Source organism: Trachypithecus francoisi, unplaced genomic scaffold (assembly GCF_009764315.1).
Source record: "Trachypithecus francoisi isolate TF-2019V2 unplaced genomic scaffold, Tfra_2.0 Lachesis_group6, whole genome shotgun sequence".
Classification (NCBI taxonomy): domain Eukaryota; kingdom Metazoa; phylum Chordata; class Mammalia; order Primates; family Cercopithecidae; genus Trachypithecus; species Trachypithecus francoisi.
The window spans coordinates 86,130,023-86,142,519 of record NW_022681471.1 but is presented as its reverse complement, the minus strand read 5'-3'; the positions used below and the strand labels follow the sequence as shown (position 1 = coordinate 86,142,519).

Here is a 12,497-nt window from a genome sequence, read left to right as displayed (position 1 = left end):
AATACAAAAAATTAGCCGGGCGCGGTGGCGGGCGCCTGTAGTCCCAGCTACTCAGGAGGCTGAGGCAGGAGAATGGCGGGAACCCGGGAGGCGGAGCTTGCAGTGAGCCGAGATTGCGCCACTGCACTCCAGCCTGGGCGACAGAGCGAGACTCCATCTTAAAAAAAAAAAAAAAAAAAAAAAAAAAAAAAAAAAGAATGTCACTTTCTAACAGGTCTGGAAGCTCCGAGTTTATCTTGGGACCTCAAGAGGAGAGGATCACCAGTCCACAGGTATTTGAGGATACAAACCCATTGCTAGGCTCGGCTTTAAAAGTCTTACCTGGGCCGGGCGCGGTGGCTCAAGCCTGTAATCAGCACTTCGGGAGGCCGAGGCGGGCGGATCACAAGGTCAGGAGATCGAGACCATCCTGGCTAACACAGTGAAACCCCGTCTCTACTAAAAAATACAAAAAAACTAGCCGGGCGAGGTGGCGGGCGCCTGTAGTCCCAGCTACTCGGGAGGCTGAGGCAGGAGAATGGCATGAACCCAGGAGGCGGAGCTTGCAGTGAGCTGAGATCTGGCCAGTGCACTCCAGCCTGGGTGACAGAGCGAGACTCCGTCTCAAAAAAAAAAAAAAAAAAAAAAAAAAAAGTCTTACCTGGAATTCCTTGTGAAACAGTTTCATCAAAGCCAATCCAAAAGGCCTATGTAGAAATAACCATTCTTGCTGCACTTTATGCAAATAATCAGGTCAAATATAAGACTACAGTTTATTCACAATTTGTTTTTACCAAAAATGAGGACTAGAGAGAAAAATGGTACTGCAAAGCTTATCATACATTTGTCATTAAGTTCTAGTCTCATTAATTGTTTTCAAGCTTTTCGCCTACATTTTAGACTAACCCTGCTTATTCCTGTGAATCAAGTAGTGATCCCCTGCAGCTTGGAAGAAGAAATAAGGGATGGGTAATGTAAAAATCTGGATCAATATACTGGTTCTGGGCAATTATCCTGCAAATTCTGCCAGGTAATAAAAGTGGGTAGGGTGCCCATAACCCGGAGGTTTCTTTGTTTAGGAAAATAAAAGCAAGAAACTTCATAGACCCCCCCCAAAGGGGAATTCTATATCTTGACAAGTAAAATTTTAGATGGAAATTATCTACCACACCACACTTATGGAAATTGCTATACTCACTCTATTATTTGCCACACAGTAGCACCTTCTAACTGAAATATTAAACAGAGAGTTTCCATCGCTGTCGTATTTTGCTTAATTATTATCCTTATAGCAGAGATAATAGTTACTAACAAAAAGGAAGCATGAAAGTTTTACTATCACTGAGTCTGGCAGGACTTTTTATTGGGTTTAGTGATGCAGTTTTAAATGAAACATGCTGCTTTTGGATTTATACCTCTAGTAAAGGAAAATTTACAGGTACTTAAAAATCAAATCAAAATTATTGACAGGCTCAGGGAAAATGCCGGCTCCAGCCCCGAGTGGCTACAAACCCTCTTTAAGAAATTCCAGTCTTCTTTATGGAATTGGTTAACCCCTTTATTAAGCCCTCTCTTGCTTATATGTCTTGTATTGATATTTGGACCCTGTATACTCAATACTGTAACTCGAATTGTTTCTTCTCGCCTAGAAGCAATCAAACTCCAGATGGTGCTGTAAACTGAACCACACATGGACAGGCCATTCTTCCGAGGACCCTTAGATCGATCCCAGGAGGAGCCCTAGCTGCTGTTCCCCATTCGACGCCCCTTTGCAGCAGGAAGTAGCCAGAAGGAGTCGCCGCCCAAAATCCCCTAACAGCAGTTAGTGTGGTATCTCCACGGGGAGTAATGTTGTAGGAGTTATTAAGAAATTATTTTAGGCAGATGGAGAGGAAAAGGGGTCCTTGGGAAGTTTTTGTTTTTTAAAGCATCTCTGGAAAGTTTCTTGTAAAGCCCTGGCTCTTAGAGCCAGGCTGGCACCCTTTGATATGCAAATGTAAGCCATTAGAAACTGGGTCCACCCAGGCCTGGCGTGGTGGCTCAGGCCTGTAATCCCAACACTTTGGGAGACCTAGGCAGATGGATCACCTGAGGTCAGGAGTTTGAGACCAGCCTGGCCAACATGGTGAAACCCTGCCTCTATTAAAAATACAAAAAATTAGCCAGATGTGCTGCTGCATGTCTGTAATCCCAGCTACTTGGGAGGCTGAGGCAGGAGAATCACTTGAACCCAGGAGGCAGAGGTTGCAGTGAGCTAAGATCATGCCACTGCACTCCAGCCTGGGCAACAGAGCAAGACTGTCAAAAAAAAAAAAAAAACCAAAACAAAACTAGCCAGGCGTGGTAGCACATCTATAGTCCCAGCTACTTGGGAGGCTGAGATGGGAAGATCACCCTCAACTGGGGAAGCTGAGGCTACAGCGAGCTGAAATCGCACCACTGCACTCCAGCCTGGGTGACAGACTGAGACCCTGTCAAATAAATAATGTATGTATGTATATATGTATGTGTGTATGTTAACCTCATCCTAAAACATCCTCACACAACATCCAGAATAATGTTTGACAAATATCTGGGCACTAATGGCACATTTGAGTTGACACATAAAATTAACCTTCACAATACCATACTGTACAACTTTTGGAGTAAAGCTGGAATGTCATTGTATTTCTAAGACTAACTCATTGTCCACAAATGATGTCATGAGGATCATCTCAGATTTAGATTTGGATGCCTGACGAGCCCTCACTCTTCAGCCTAAATGTCTGATTTGCATGGAAAATTATCAAGAGACACAACAATGCCAAGCAGACTATTCCAGGTCAAAATAGTCAAATTAATAATTCATAAATTATTGTATGTTTTGAAGGTATCACAAAGTTAAAAAAAAGTTGCAAGAACAGTATAGATAACTTTTTTCCGGAACCATTTGAGAGTAGGTTGCAGACCTGGTGCCCCATCATTTCTCAATATTTTAGTGTGCATTTTCTATAAACAACATTTTCCAGCATAACCACAATGCACCTATCAATGTCATGAAATTAATGTTGGTCCATTACTACCACCTAGTCCTCAGACCCTATTCAAATTACACCAGTTATAATAATTTCTCATAATTTATAGCAAAATGATCCAAACTAGGAGCATGCATTGCATTTTTATGAATGTTTTAAAACAATTAAGTCTGTGTAGTGAGTGAAGCCACAGTGATAGGAAGATGTAAAGGCTTTGCATCTAGAATTTGTTCTGAAACCCCTGAGATTCAAGTAATACATTATTTCATTTACTGTTTTACACAGAGAAGCCCTCATTTGTAAGAGTTTGCCTTTCTATCTGATTTCCACAGGAAATTATATTATCAGTATCATACTCAGAATCTAATTACATACAAGGCACTAACCTCTCACCTGTTTTCAGTTTTGTGTAAAGACAAGGGATCAAAACATCCCTCTCTGCTATTTCATACTGAAGTGTGGGAGCTGATCCAAAGGAAGAACAGTTTCAAAAGTGTGTGAGCAAAAATATTTAAAAGGTGAAGATTTTTTCCTTGAATGATTCTCACCTGGCAGATCTATGGAAAGATTAGCTGACTTTTTGGATCCCTGAATATAGTTAATAGAAATTGGGAAGGACCATGTCAAAATTAATAATGTGAACTGACAAAGACTTGGGGTTCAAAGCAAAAATTAACTTTGGAAAAGTGGGCAAGTACTTAATCAGAAACAAAAAAAAGGAAAGGTTAGGTGAAAATGGTGTCCAGGTGCTGTTGCTGTTACAGTTTGAATCATAAAGAAAAGTAATTAAAAGTCTGCTGTAACAAACCATCATAGACTGGGTGACTTATAAAGAACAAAAATGTATTTCTCACAGTTCCAGAGGCTGGGAAGTCTAAGATTAAGGCATTGGCAGATTCAGTGTCTGGTGAGGGCCCACTTTCTGGTTCACAGATGGCACCTTCTCACTGTCTCCCCACGTGGTGGAAGGGGCAAGGGGTCTGTCTCTCTTGTACTCTTTTATTAAGGGCACTAATCCCATCCATGGGGCTCCACCTTCATGACCTATTCACCTCCCAAAGGCCCTACCTGCAGATACCATCGTATGGGGGATTTGATTTCAACCTGTGAATTTGGGGGAAGAGAGACAAACATTCATTTTGTAGCAAAAGGAGTAGAGTAACATCTGCAAATGACTGGAGGAAAGAATTGTTCTTTTAAAACTATTAAATTGTTCAACGGGACTTAAATGATTTCAGGAATGAAATGGAAATTCTGGTAATGGGTGGAAACATAGGTAAAATCTCCTTTTCCATTTACCACCACCTGTCTGAACAGCAATCATTTCTCATTAAGAGTCAAGAATTTGAAGAGATCATGAATAAAAAGTCTTAATCAGAAATTGTGTATAGCTGCTTCCAGCTTAAAACCTTATATAAAATGCATATTCATAGAAGGTGCTCAAGTATGTCATGAAAAATATGAAGTTTATTTAAATATTTATACAAATTAAAGATTTACTGTATTCTCTAACAGTGCATATTTTCTTTTTTGTAATAACTATATGAAATAAATACAAAGTAACACGTTTTTACCAAGCCCCCTTCCCATCCTTCTCATCACCCTCAAACTCCCTCCAAATAGAGTCAGAGAAACAGCCAGAGGGATGTCTCCACTGAGACACAGGGAGGACTTGCACCCAGGCAGTTCAGCAGTTCCTGGGCGGTGGCTTCCCCATCTGAGTACCCCTCAATGTGCCTGCTCCTCCTGGGATCCTTTCTGCTCCCTTGGGCCTCTGCTTTTGGTCTGCAATGGTTGGTTATGTAGAGGGATCGGTATTGGGGTTGTCCTAAGCCAGGCTACAGGTTGAGCAGGTAGCCACATAGGCCACATAGCAGGACAGGCCAGCTGGAGACTCTGATGTCTGCAGTTAGGGGTGGCAGGAAGTAATGGATGCACAGGCGCTGACTCGGCCTGATCTTAAGCCTTAGTCTAGGGGGAAAGGTCTGGCTGTTTGCCTGCCTTCCTATTTGGAGCTGATCCCAGGACCAAACGGGATGCCATCGTGCAAGGGCAGGGAGATGAAGGGAGGCCCTCAGAAGAGAATGAGGCCTGAATGCCAGGTAAAGGGCAGGAAGGGGCTCAATCCCAGCAGCACCTCCTGGTGGTAGTTGGGGAAATAAAATGGCCAGAGAGGAGACTGGCCCTGAAGGCATCTCCAGAGCTTGAGTCCCTCCGTAGCCAACCTGATCTCCTAAACCCCTCTGAACTAGGTCCCCTTCTCTACTTAACCTGCCTCCTCAAGAAAGATAGGATGAGGTTGGGCACAGTGTGGCTCACGGCTGTAATCCTAGCACTTTAGGAGGCCGAGGTAGGTGGATCACCTGAGGTCAGGGGTTTGAGACCAGTCTGGCCAACATGGTGAAACCCCGTCTCTACTAAAAATTTAAAAATTAGCCGGGCATGGTGGTGGGTGCCTGTAATCCCAGCTACTTGGGAGGCTGGGGCAGGAGAATCACTTGAACCTGGGAGGTGGAGGTTGCAGTGAGCCAAGATTGCACCACTGCACTCCAGCCTGGGTGACAGAGTGAGACTCGGTCTCAAAAAGAAAGAGAGAGAGAGAGAGAGGAAGAGAGGAAAGAAAGGAAAACAAAAAGAGAAGAAAGAGAAAGGAAAGAAAAAGGAAAGAAAGAGAAAAAAGAGGAAGGGAGGGAGGGAAGGGAGGAGGGAGGAGAGGAAGGAAGGGAGAGAGGGAGGAGGGAGGGAGGGAGGGAGGGAGGGAGAGAGAGAGGGAGCCCTAAGGGAAGGGGAAGGGGGATGGAGTTGGAGCATAACGTGGTGGTGGGGGTGGGTGTGTCTCTTCACCTCAGAGGGCTGGGTGACCAACACTGCCTTGAAGCTGCCGTCTTTCTTGGCCCTATAAAGTATAAAGCCTTGCATTTCTCCACCTGATCTCCCTCCCATCTTACTTCCGGTGCCCCAGCCATTCCCAGTAGGACAAGCTGGGCCCCACTGTCTGGTTTCTAGGCCTTAGCTAGTGCTGAACCCTCAGGTGGATTCTCCTCCCTCTCACAACCTGAGAAACCCCTACTCATCTCTCCAGACAGTTCATCACCACCTTCTCTGGGGTTTTCCCTCACCTTCCTTCAGACACAGAAAAGTGAAAATATTAGCTATGAAAAATATATAGTTGAAAGAAAGACACAATAGATGGGGTAAATAGCAGGTTGACCACAGACGAAGAATGAATAAGTGAATGGAAGACTGGATTGAAGACCTCTCCCAGAAAGCAGCAGGAAATAATAAAATATAGAAAACAATAATTAAAAAAAAACAAGAGAAATGGAGAAGTGTCAGCATTTTGATAATAGCCTTAGAGTATAATCATAAACAAATGAATAAATACAAGAAAATATTTGAAGGATGGAGGCAAATATCCCAGGAATAAATTTTGCTGAATACAAAATCAGTTTATGAAATTCTATTGTATTTCTATATACAAACAAATACAGCTGAAAAACAAAAAATTATTTAAATAGCATTAAAAAATCACTTAACTACAAATCCCAGAAATAAATCTAACAGACGATGTGTAAATCCTTTCTGGAGAAAACTATAGCACTTGCAAAAGAGAGATTAAAGAAGATGACCAATGCCGGGCATGGTGGCTCACGCCTGTAATCCCAGCAATTTGGGAGGCTGAGGCGGGCGGATCACCTGAGGTCAGGAGTTTGAAACCAGCCTGGCCAACATGGTGAAACCCCGTCTCTACTAAAAATACAAAAATTAGCTGGGCGTGATGGTGTGCACCTATAATCCCAGCTACTCGGGAGGCTGAGAGAAAAGAATCACTTGAACCCGGGAGGCAGAGGTTGCAATGAGCCAGGATCGAGCCATTGCACTCCAACCTGGATGACAAGAGTGAAACTTCATCTCAAAAAAAAAAGCCAAACAAACAAAAAAACCACCCTGAGCAACATGGCGAAGCCCTGTCTCTGCAAAAAATACAAAAATTAGTCAGGTATGGTGGTGCACGCCTATAGTCCCAACTATTTGGGAAGCTGTGGCAGGAGGATCACTTGAGCCTGGGAGGTGGAGGTTGTAGTGAGCTAAGATTGCACTATTGCACTCTAACTAGGTGACAGAGTAAGACTCTGTCTCAAAAAAAAAAAAAAAGAAAAGAAAAAAAAACCAAGATGTAAATAACGCCTGTAATCCCATCACTTTGGGAGGCCAACGCAGGAGGATCACTTGAGCCCACGAGTTCCACATTAGCCTGGGCAACATAGTGAGACCTTGTCTCTACAAAAAAATTTTTTTAATTAGCCGGATGTGGTGTTACGAGCCCATAGTCCCAGCTACTTGGGAGGCTGAGGTGAGATCACTTGAGCCTGGGAGGTCAAGGCTGCAGTGAGCCGTGATCACACCACTGCACTGCAGCCTGGGTGACAGAGTGAGACTCTGTCTCAAAAAAAAAAAAAAAAGATGTAAATAAATGGAGTGAGACACCATATTCACAGGCATAAGCTGCTGAACTCAATATTACAAGAATCCCAGTTCTCCCCAAGCTGATCTACAGATTCAATGTGATTCCAATTAAACCCTTATGGGTGGGTTGGTTTGTTTTGTTTGTTTCTTTTAGTGGAACTTGACTGATTCTAAAATGTATATATTAATAGAAATGAAAAAGGTTAAGAATAGCCATGACTCCTGAAGAAGAACTATGATGGAGGACTTGATCTCTCAGACGTTAAGGGTTTTTTAAAAAAATAAAGCTGTAGGCCGGGCGCGGTGGCTCAAGCCTGTAATCCCAGCACTTTGGGAGGCCGAGACGGGCGGATCACGAGGTCAGGAGGTCGAGACCATCCTGGCTAACATGGTGAAACCCCGTCTCTACTAAAACTACAAAAAACTAGCCGGGCGAGGTGGCGGCGCCTGTAGTCCCAGCTACTCGGGAGGCTGAGGCAGGAGAATGGCGTGAACCCGGGAGGCGGAGCTTGCAGTGAGCTGAGATCCGGCCACAGCACTCCAGCCTGGGTGACAGAGCGAGACTCCGTCTCAAAAAAAAAAAAAAATAAATAAATAAAGCTGTAGTAATTAAGAGTGTAGTACTGGCAGCTGGGCACGGTGGCTCATGCCTGTAATCCCAGCACTTTAGGAGGCCAAGGCAGGAGGATCACCTGAGGTCAGGAGTTCAAGACCAGCCTGGCAAACATGGCAAAACCCCGTCTCTACTAAAAATACAAAATTAGCTGGGCGTAGTGGCACACGACTGTAATCCCAGCTACTCGGGAGGCTGAGGCAGTAGAATCACTTGAACCTGGGAGGCGGAGGTTGCAGTGAGCCGAGAACGCGCCTTTGCACTCCAGCCTGGGCAACAAGAGTAAAACTCCATCTCAGGAAAAAAAAAAAAAAAAAAAAGTCTAGTATTGGCACAAGGATAGAAAAACGAATCTGGCCGGGCGCAGTGGCTCATGCCTGTAATCCCAGCACTTTGGGAGGCCGAGGCGGGTGGATTACCTGAGGTCAGGAACTCAAGACCAGCCTGGCCAACATGGTGAAACTCCGACTCTACTAAAACTACAAAAATTAGCCAGGTGTGATGGCAGGTGCCTGTAATCCCAGCTACTTGGGAGGCTGAGGCAGGAGAATTGCTTGAACCTGGGAAGCAGAGGTTGCAGTGAGCTGAGATGGTGCCACTGCACTCCAGCCTGGGTGACAGAGCGAGACTCCGTCACAAAAAAGAAACAAGAAAAGAAGGATGAATCCGTGCATATTCGCATACTTGATTTATCAAAAATGTGTCTCTGTAGAGCCATGGGAGCAGGGCAGTCTTTTCAACAAATGGTGCTGGGACAAACTAAAAATAAATTGGGTATTTACTTCACATTATGTATTTTTAAAAAATCAAATAATTCCCAGGTAGATTATAGACCTAAGTGTGAAAAGCAAAGAAAGTAACAAAGGAGTATATTCTTGACATTAGAATAGTAAAAGATGGCCGGGCGCGGTGGCTCAAGCCTGTAATCCCAGCACTTTGGGAGGCCGAGACGGGCGGATCACGAGGTCAGGAGATCGAGACCATCCTGGGTAACATGGTGAAACCCCGTCTCTACTAAAAAAATACAAAAAACTAGACCGGGCGCGGTGGCGGGCGCCTGTAGTCCCAGCTACCCGGGGCTGAGGCAGGAGAATGGCGTAAACCCGGGAGGCGGAGCTTGCAGTGAGCTGAGATCTGGCCACTGCACTCCAGCCTGGGCGACAGAGCGAGACTCCGTCTCAAAAAAAAAAAAAAAAAAAAGAATAGTAAAAGATTTATTTTTTAAAAATAGAGATGGGGGGGTCTTGCTACATTGCCCAGGCTGGTCTCAAAACTCCGGCCTAAGTGATCCTCCCACCTTGGCTTCCCAAAGTCCTGGGATTACAGGCATGAGCCACCGCGCTGGGCCTGGGATAGTAAAAGACTTATCAAACAAAACACCAAAAGTACAAAGCATGAAAGGAAAGGACTGGTAAAATTGACTCCATCAAAAATAATAACTTCTTCACCCAGAGACACCATAAACAGTACAAAGGAAAACTACAAAATGGGAAAATATGTTTGCCTCACTTAAAATCAGATTCCATATCCAGATTGTAAGATGAAGTTCTACAATTCAACAAGAGATAGATAATCAATAGAAAAATATGCAAAAGAGTTGAACAGTTTTACAAGAGAGTACTTGAATGACCAGTAAAAAATATGAAAAGGTGGCCGGGCGCGGTGGCTCAAGCCTGTAATCCCAGCACTTTGGGAGGCCGAGACGGGCGGATCACGAGGTCAGGAGATCGAGACCATCCTGGCTAACACGGTGAAACCCCGTCTACTAAAAAAATACAAAAAACTAGCCAGACGAGGTGGCGGGCACCTGTAGTCCCAGCTACTCGGAGGCTGAGGCAGAGAATGGCGTAAACCTGGGAGGCGGAGTTTGCCGTGAGCTGAGATCCGGCCACTGCACTCCAGCCTGGGCGACAGAGCGAGACTCTGCCTCAAAAAAAAAAAAAAAAAAAAAAAAAAAAAAATATATATATATATATATATATATGAAAAGGTAGGCCTGGTGTGCTGGCTCATGCCTGCAATCCCAGCAACTTGGGAAGCCCAGGTGAGAGGATCAGTTGAGACCAGGAGTTGAAGACCAGCTGGGCAACATAGTGAGACCATCTCTACAAAAAAATTTTTTTAATATCCAAGCGTGATGGTGGCATGCCTGTAGTCCCAGCTGCTTAGGAGCCTGAGGCAGGAGGACTACTTGAGCCCAGCCCTGTAGTTCGAGGCTGCAGTGAGCTATGATCATGGCACTGCACTCTAGCCTGGTCAACAGAGCAAGACCCTGTCTCTAAAAAGAAAAAAATAGGCCGGGCACGGTGGCTCAAGCCTGTAATCCCAGCACTTTGGGAGGCCGAGACGGGCAGATCACGAGGTCAGGAGATCGAGACCATCCTGGCTAACACGGTGAAACCCGTCTCTACTAAAAAATACAAAAAACTAGCCGGGCGAGGTGGCAGGTGCCTGTAGTCCTAGCTACTCGGAGGCTGAGGCAGGAGAGGAGAATGGCGTAAACCCGGGAGGCGGAGCTTGCAGTGAGCTGAGATCCGGCCACTGCACTCCAGCCTGGGCGACAGAGCGAGACTCCGTCTCAAAAAAAAAAAAAAAAAAAAAAAAAAGAAAAAATATCAAAGGTGCTCAACTTCATTAATTATCAGGAAAATGCCTATTTAACCCACATGAGATACCATTTTGCAGTCCTCAGCTTGGCAAAAATTGAAAATTGACTGTTCCAAGGGTGGGAAATATGTGGAATAATAGGACATTTCATACTCTGCTGGTTGGGAGTATACATTAGTAAAACTACTTCAGAAAAGTTTGACACTAGCTAGAAAAGTTAAAGATGTGTATACCTTTTGTCCCAATAAGTCATACACCCTACAGAAATGTACGCTTAGGGCCGGGCACGGTGGCTTATGCCTGTAATCCCAGCACTTTGGGAGGCCGAGGCAGGTGAATCACCTGAGGTCAGGAGTTTGAGACCATGCTGGCCAACATGGTGAAACCCCATCTCTACTAAAAATACAAAAATTAGCTGGGTGTGGTGGTGCACACCTGTAGTCCCAGCTACTCGGGAGGCTGAGGCAGGAGAATCGCTTGAACCTGGGAGACGGAGGTTGCAGTGAGCCGAGATCACACCACTGCACTCCAGCCTGGGCGACAGAGCAAGACTCTGTCTCAAAAAAAAAAAAAAAATCTGCTTATGTGTACCAGGAAAATGTACAAAAATGTTCTTGCAGCATTGTTTATACAGTTAAAAATCAGAATGTTCCAAATGCCTTTCAAAAGTAGAGTTGAGAGATTATGGCAGATTCATACAATGAAATACTGTTGCCGAACACCAGGGGTTCGGCCTAGGTCTGGTTGCTTGCTTCACAGAAAGCCAATCACTGAGATGAATATTGCCAGGGAAGAACAGCTTTAATGCCAGTAATGTCAGCCAGGAGATGGGAGACCAGTCTCAAATCCATCTCTCCAACTGCCTAAAGTTAGGGGTTTTTATAGTAGGAAGGAATGTAAAACAAGAATTAGGGAGGGGTAAGGAAGAGGAGTTGGTCGACAGGCAGCAGGTGGTTGGATGAGGGGTCTGGTGTCTCACCGTAACCATATGCAGGAAAACAGAATTTCGGGAGGTATAAAGAAGAGGAGTTTGTCAACAGGTAGCAGGTGTGTCTCATTGTCTGGATGTGGTGATATGGGAGGTTTCAGATCCTCGATTCTCTCTGGGAGGCCTGATGATTGGTTTCCTGAGAAAGGAACTCAGATAAAAACAAATATAGTTTCTCAGTTTTCAGTTTAGTGTGAAAACTGGGTTGATTTCAATACTATACAGGCAAGAAGATAAAGCACAGCTATATGTTAAAACATGGATCAATCTTAAAAGCATAATGTTGAATGAAAGAAACCAAACACAAAAGAATACATACTGTTATGACTCTATGATGTTAATAAAAACAGGCAAAAGTAAACTACATAAATAGGAACTCATGCTTAAGTGGTAAAATGTTAAAGAAAAGTAAGGAAGTGGTGACCATAAAAGTCAATGTTTGGATCCTGAATCAAACAAATCTAACTATTAAAAGATATATTTTGGCTGGGTGCGGTGGCTCAAGCCTGTAATCTCTGCACTTTGGGAGGCCGAGACGGGCGGATCACGAGGTCAGGAGATCGAGACCATCCTGGCTAACATGGTGAAACCCCGTCTCTACTAAAAAATACAAAAAACTAGCCGGGCAAGGTGGCGGGCACCTGTAGTCCCAGCTACTCGGGAGGCTGAGGCAGGAGAATGGCGTGAACCCGGGAAGCGGAGCTTGCAGTGAGGTGAGATCCAGCCACAGCACTCCAGCCTGGGCGGCAGAGCAAGACTCCGTCTCAAAAAAAAAAAAAAGATATATTTTGGTTGGGTGTGGTGGCTCACACCTGTAATCCCAGCACTT

At 44.6% G+C, this 12,497-nt stretch overlaps 1 long non-coding RNA gene across 3 annotated transcripts in view; it reads right to left on the bottom strand.

Annotated features, from left to right (window-relative positions):
* The window catches only part of LOC117077897, a 36,127-nt gene extending 23,893 nt beyond the window's left edge, over positions 1-12,234 (bottom strand). For all 3 annotated transcript variants that reach the window (XR_004434857.1, XR_004434858.1, XR_004434859.1), the window contains exon 1: positions 11,660-12,234. This is a non-coding gene — a long non-coding RNA (uncharacterized LOC117077897). The remainder of the gene's footprint in view (positions 1-11,659) is intronic.
* Between the last annotated feature and the right edge of the window lie 263 nt (positions 12,235-12,497).